Source organism: Saimiri boliviensis, chromosome 14 (genome assembly GCF_048565385.1).
Source record: "Saimiri boliviensis isolate mSaiBol1 chromosome 14, mSaiBol1.pri, whole genome shotgun sequence".
NCBI lineage: Eukaryota > Metazoa > Chordata > Mammalia > Primates > Cebidae > Saimiri > Saimiri boliviensis.
In genome coordinates this window covers 75,987,841-75,994,903 of record NC_133462.1, presented here as the reverse complement: position 1 = coordinate 75,994,903, position 7,063 = coordinate 75,987,841, and positions in this window count along the sequence as shown.

Genomic DNA, 7,063 nt, shown 5'->3' with positions numbered 1-7,063 from the left:
GAACCACTGTGCCTGGCCCAGAAAAGTTTTTTCTTAATAGCTTCCCTGGGAACCTCCGCTCTACCACCAAAGAAACACAATAACCAACACAATAACAGATAACAAATCAACATTGTTGTGCATAAATGTAGAGTTGATCCATATTTAATGTCAAAGCCCTGGAGTGTGTGAAATTGGCTGGTATATGTTCCAGAAGCACTTGTTCGTGTTGCAGATGGGGCAATTCTGAGTGGGTGAGCAGGGCTGGCGAGCTTGGCTCACTATTGTTTGGGCTTTGCTTTTGACTTCACATCCTGAAGTAAATGGTTGTTGCAGACGGGGCACGTGAGCAGGAAGTGGGCGAGGCTTGCTGCACTGCCTGGTGGTTCATGAAAGAAGAAACAGAGGAGTCATAACCTCTGTGGTTTGGTTTATGTTGTAATATGAAAACCAGGAAGCTTATCTTGCAGGAGGCTGATATGTAAAAGTTCAGAACGGAATGGAGCCCTCCTGTTGGCACCCTAGGAGGGGAGTCACCCTTTGCCACAGGAAGCACCCAGGTCCTGGCAGCTAGTAAAACTATAACAATTTGGAAATATTTCCCAAAATGTAATCATGGCATCAAAGTGAGACAAACAGAAGAGTGTTTGCAAGGATACAATTTGGTCAAAAGTAGAGTTAGACCTTTTTTTTTTTTTGAGACAGAGTTTCTATCTTTTCGCCCAGGCTGGAATGCAATAGCACAATCTCTACTCAAGGCAACCTCCCCTCCCAAGTTGAAAAGATTTTCTGCCTTGGCCTCCTGAATAGCTGGGACTACAGATGCACGCCACCACGCCCAGCTAATTTTTGTATTTTCAGTAGAGACAGGGTTTTGCCATGTTGGCCAGGCTGGTCTCAAACTCCTGACTTCAGGTGATCTGCCTGCCTTGGCTTCCCAAAGTGCTGGGATTACAAGCATGAGCCACCCCCCCCGCCGCCCCGCCTGATTAAGTCTTTATAGACCAAGGATAGCACTTAGTTGAGCAGAGGCCTAAGAGGAGCCTGGCTGGAGTTTGGTCAAGGAGAGAATTTTTGTCAGTAGTATTTATCACTGGGTTGAGTAGGTATTAATGAGCAAAGTATTTTCAAAGTAACGGACAGGAATTTATGTTGTCAAATTTATGTTGTTAAATTCATGGGCAGTGCTGCAGAATTCTTCCACAAGCTCATGCATTATCCAGAGGCATAAGAACGGCCAAAGTGTGTTTAAGGATATGCCACTTCTTTTTAAAAATGAACACAAGGGGATATGAGTAGCCTGCCTTGGCCATGGGGAGGAGCCCTTTTCTAGCAGGCCTATCGAAGGAGATGTGAGAACTGGGCATCATCATTCTGGTCGGGATGGGAGACCTGGCCCTGATTTATGGAGCAATAGGCGTTCTCTGTAGGACCAGGAAGATGAACACACAGAACATCAGAAAAAGTAAAATAGAAAAAATAAGTAGAACTTTTTTTAAAAGGGGAGAAACTATATATTTGCAGAAATGACATTTTTGAGTAACAGAATAACACTGACCAGGCAATCTATAATGAACAGCACTATACTGGCTCACAGTTCTGGAGGCTGGAGGCTGGGATGTTCAGTATCTAGGTGCCTGTATCTGGTGAGGGCCTTCTTGCTGTGTCACTCCAAGGGCGGAAGGCAGAAGGGCCAAGAGACAAAAGGGGGCCGAATCGCCCTTTTATAATGGCAGTACTGGCACCCATCAGGCTGGAGCCCTCATGGCCCAATCGCCTCTTAAAGGTCCCACCTCTCAACACTGTTACAATGCCAACTAAATTTCAAATGAATTTTGGCAAAGACAAGCATTCAAACCATAAGACTAAATATATATAAAAACCTTACCAGTATAGTCAAATAAGATTAAAGTAGATCTAAAAATGACATTGTGTTTGGCAATACGACTTACCCTGGAGAATGCCTGGGAACTGCCAATTCAGAGTAACATGACTTGCTTTGCTATAGCAGTGAAATTTCTGGGATCCTAGCCTCTTGTATCTAAAGTAAGCAGGCAAAATATCTTCCACAACTTAGTATGAATATGTAGTTTTTTTTTCTGCTGAAATCCTCATGCCAATTAATAGAGTTGTTGAATAACTATCAGGCCAACTCTGTACAACTTTCAAATAAATCAACGTTGCAATTACATGTCATCTGTTTAAAAGGATATAATATTGATATATATTTTTAGTCATTTGTGTAGGTGTGTGTTACGACTAAAATGATTCAATATACTAACTACTATGCTCCAAATAGGTTTTATGTTGTACCATCAATTAGGATGCTCTTGCTTAAGTAAAATGAAAAAATTTAAAGCAGTTATGCCAATTTGTTTTTAAATATTTGTCTCAAATATTTTATATTTTATCTCCTTCAAATGTGTTTTAAACAGATTTGATCCAATTGGGTACTGTATTAAGTGTACTGCAAAGATTACAGTGATCCTGCCCTTGATATAACACCTACAAGCAAATATTGTTGTTTTTTTTTTGAGGTGGAGTCTCACTTTGTTGCCCAGCCTGGAGTGCAGTGGTGCGATCTCAGCTCACTGCAACCTCCGCCTCCCTAGTTCAAGCAATTCTCTGCCTCAGTGTCCCGAGTAGCTGGGATTACAGGTGCCCACCACCATGCCTGGCTAATTTTTTGTATTTTTACTAGAGACAGGTTTTCACCATGTTGGCCAGGCTGGTCTTAAACTCCTGACCTCGTGATCCACCGACCTCGGCCTCCCAAAGTGCTGGGATTACAGGCGTGAGCCAATGTGCCTGGCTGACAAGCGAATATTCTAAGACAGTCCGTGGAAAGGAAGCCATACAGGCAGTTCTACAAAATCAGAATAAATATCAGAATTAAAATAGAACAGCCATGGAAGAAAGAATCAAAGGATGAGAGACAAGGGCAGGTTCACAGGTGTGGTGTGATTAGGGAGAGCAGGGATAGGTGTTCTTTGCCCCAGAAATGTAGACAAATTGTCCTGGAGCTGTATTTTTCATTAGTCTGGGACGTCTCCAGTGGCCAATGACAGTGGGATCGTGTAACATGAATTGTGTGTGGCAACCAGAAGTCAATGGCTAAGGGAACTAAGAGGCTGCTTGGGGACTAATGGGTTTGGAGGGTGGAAATAACATATGCATTGGAATCCATAGACCTGGGTTAGAATTTCTGCTCCAGCCCCTATTTGGTGGGTGTGCCCTAGTGCAAGTTTGCTGACCTGAGTCTCAGTTTCCTTATTCTGAAATAGGGGGTGATGCCTATTTCGTTGAGTTGATTTGAGTCATAAGTAAGGTAAGGACTGGTAAGTGACACCCAACAGGGCCTCATTAGAAATGAGTCCCCTTCCCTATCCTTCTCCTTCTCCACCGCTCTGATGCCAACTGCGGCTGCTACACACTTTTCTTAAAGGGTAGGGTATAGTTTTGTTGATAGAGTGGGAGCAATTGCTAAATAAACATTAACACTAATGGGCTGAGACTTATCTCGTCCAGAAGGGAAGCAACATGGTAATTATATATTACCTAGATGGTACTTTCTGTTCCATAATTGAGCCCCCCTCTGCCTCTGAGCGTAGACTTTGGGTGGGAGGTGGGGAAGAAAGCTGCCCCCCGGGACTGGCAGTTTTAGCAACCAGGTCCAAACAAGCCATGCACCTGTATTCCCTGTAGGTTTTTTTTTTTTTTAAATTTAGTTACATATTCTGAATTAAGAGAGATAGTGGCAACTCAGGTGGAGAGAAGGGTATTCAAGCACAGCAGAGTCCCCACCATGGGGCTGTGAGCCTGTGGCAGACAGCAAGAAAGACACTGAAGGCAGGCTTCTGCACCCCTCCAGCCGGTGGGAACAGTCAGTGCCAGCAGAGGCTTTATCGCTTCTTGCCTCAGTTGGGCCTTTCGGTAACTAGAACAAGAGAGTTTACTACCTCCTGACCTTTAGGAGAAAACGTACGACACAGTTTCATGATTAACACATTCATTTATGTAACAAGGAGAGATACAAGGAGAAATTTAATATACTTTCTGCCTTCCAGGAGTGTGGATGCCGGGAACATGGGAACGCACTGGCAGATGTATGTGGGGACTGTGAGCAAGAACAGGTCACTCTCAAAAGAAGAGGGAGGCATTCCAAGCAACAAGAGAGGAAAAAGCTTGTCTGAGGACCCATCAGGAATTTAGTAGAACTGAGGGTGGAGTGGGTGGGAAAGAGAAAAGGGTGCTGAGCCTGCCAGAAATCAATTAGGGCAAGCTTTTGAAGGCCTTGTCTGTGTCATGTCACTAAGTTCGATTTTTTTTCCTGCAGATACATATTTCAGGACTCCCCACACATTTTAGGCTATTTTTGAAAAACAGTTATTAATTAGCAAACATTAAAATAACTGTGAATAATAATCACTTCCTGAACAATCCAAGGACCTTTAAGTTTTAAGATTAATCCAGCAGGTTAGATTTTTCAGTTAGAATAGCATGGATGAAAAAACTGAAGATATGTCTTTTATTTTACATGTACACTATAGGATGATTCAAAGGATTTAGGTGATTAGAGAAAAAACAAGTGCATTAAAAATTATTGATAAATCTATTGAAAACACTCATCTGTTTATAATTGACTAAAAATGGTGACTTAATGAACTTGAAATAAAATGATTATACTAAGTGTTATGATTGCTTGCTCTTATCTTCTAACATGTATATTGCGTTTAATTCTCACAATTACCTAGTGTACCTTGTGCAGAATGGGCACACTTTTTTTTTGAGAGTTTCACTCTTGTCATCCAGGCTGGAGTGCAGTGGTGGGATCTGGGCTCCCTGCAATCTCTGCCTCCCAGGTTCAAGCAATTCTCTTGCCTCAGTCTCCAGAGTAGCTGGGATTACAGGCTCACGCCACCACGCCCGGGTAATTTTTGTATTTTTAGTAGAGACGGGGTTTCACCATGTTAGCCAGTCTGGCCACACTCCTAAAGTGATCTGCCTACTTTGGCCTCCCAAAGTGCTGGGATTACAGGCATGAGCCACCATGCCTGGCCAGAATGGGTACTTTTAATCCCCATTTTACAGTTGAGGAAATCAGAACCTAGAGAACTTGCTAGATAAGGCCCGAGTGCCAGCACTGGAGCTTCAGACACTGCATTCCTGGCCCAGTGTCATTAAAAAAAAATTTTTTTTTTTTTTTTTTGACAGAGTCTCATTCTGTCGCCAGGCTGGAGTGCAGTGGTGTGATCTCAGCTCACTGGAACTTCTGGCTCCCTGGTTCAAGTGATTCTCCTGCCTCAGCCTCCCAAGAAGCTGGGACTACAGGCGTGGCCCACCACACCCAGCTAATTTTTGTATTTGGTAGAGACGGGGTTTCACTATGTTGGCCAGGATGGTCTTGATCTCTTGACCTCGTGATTCGCTGGCCTTGGCCTCCCAAAGGGCTGGGATTACAGGCGTGAGTCACCGTGCCTGGTCTGTTTTTTTTTTTTTTTTTTTTTTTTTTTTAATTTATTTAATTAATTTATTTTTTTGAGACAGAGTTTTGCTCTTCTTGCCCAGGCTGGACTGCAGTGGTGTAATCTCAGCTCATTGCAACCTTCACTTCCCTGGTTCAAGTGATTCTCTTGCCTCAGCGTCCTGAGTAGCTGGGACTACAAGTGCTTGCCACCACGCCAGGCTAATTTTTGTATTTTTAGTAGAGATGGGGTTTCACAATGTTGGCCAGGCTGGTCTTGAACTCTTGACCTCAGGTGATCCACCTGCCTTGGCCTCCCAAAGCATAGGGATTACAGGTGTGAGCCACCGCGACCGGCCAGGTATTTTTTTGTTTTTTAAATGAATCTTCTTTTATTTCGTAAGTGGAAATCATCCAGTAAATGTGTACCTCAAGGGAAATCTAATGAAATCTTGATTCTCGGTAGAACATATGAGAAAAGAATAGTGTAGCACTGCTTGGTTATTTGGGATAGGATCTGCCTTAGGTCCCCATAAGCGCTTTCATTTCTGTGTCCCTTACTGCAAAACTCTATGAGGTAGGACTAATATTATCTTACGCTAAGGTTTAAGAAAACTGAGGCTTTGGGGCTTGTCAAAAATCAAAGATTTTCTGACTTTGCAGTGCAATGTGCATTTCTGTTGCACAGATCTCCACCGAGGCAAATTCGAAGACAAGGACAACAATCTGATGCCAGAACTTGTTCTCAAGAAAGGCTCTGATGAATTCATTCACTGCACGTGAGTGACTGAGAACACTCAACGTATTCTTTTTTTTTTTTTTAAATAAATAAAGCTGGGTGTTTTGTAGTTGTTACTATGAGGAAATGAAAGCACTCTGCACCTGAAGCTAGGCTGTAGATGAAGAGTTCAATGCATTACTACAATTTAACAGATAGTGCTTCCAAAATAGTAATTCACTTAAATATACCTGGTTAGGGTGCTAAGAAATACTTTGATTAAAACCACACGGCAAAATAGGGGACTTCAATGGACTGCTTTAAACTCTCGACCTCAAAGAAAGGAAATAAACTAATAGATAATGGAAACTAGCAGGAAAAAAAAGATTTAGGATCTGTAACATATTCGAAGTCAACAATGATATGATTCAGTATTTTGGGGTTCGGTTAAAATCAGGCTTGCAAGTTGCAGGTAAAGTGGTGTTTAAGCGTGTAACGCATAGAACTTCTTGCTCCACGCTCCGCGGTGCTGGGGATTTTCTACTGCATCTCGACAGCATCTCGAGTAAACCGAGGAGCCCCTCCTCACACCGTGGGTCGTAAGAGCCCTCGAACGTTCTTCCCTCGAACGTTCCTCCCACTCCCGCCCCCGGGCCAAGCCTCCGTCCGGGTCCTCTACTACGCAGGCTCAGCGGCCTCCGAGACAAAAGCGCCGCTGCTCGCCTTCGAAGCCGCTGCTTGGTCCAGGGGCTTCTGCAGGATTTTAACACGCTGAGGGCACTCACAGTATTTTACCAAGAAACGGTTTCGAGCTCGGATCTTTGGTGAACAGTTTCAGAATTTATTAGTTTTCTTTGCAGCTTAAGAAAATCTCGTTCGCCAAGCCACCTGGCATCCCAAAC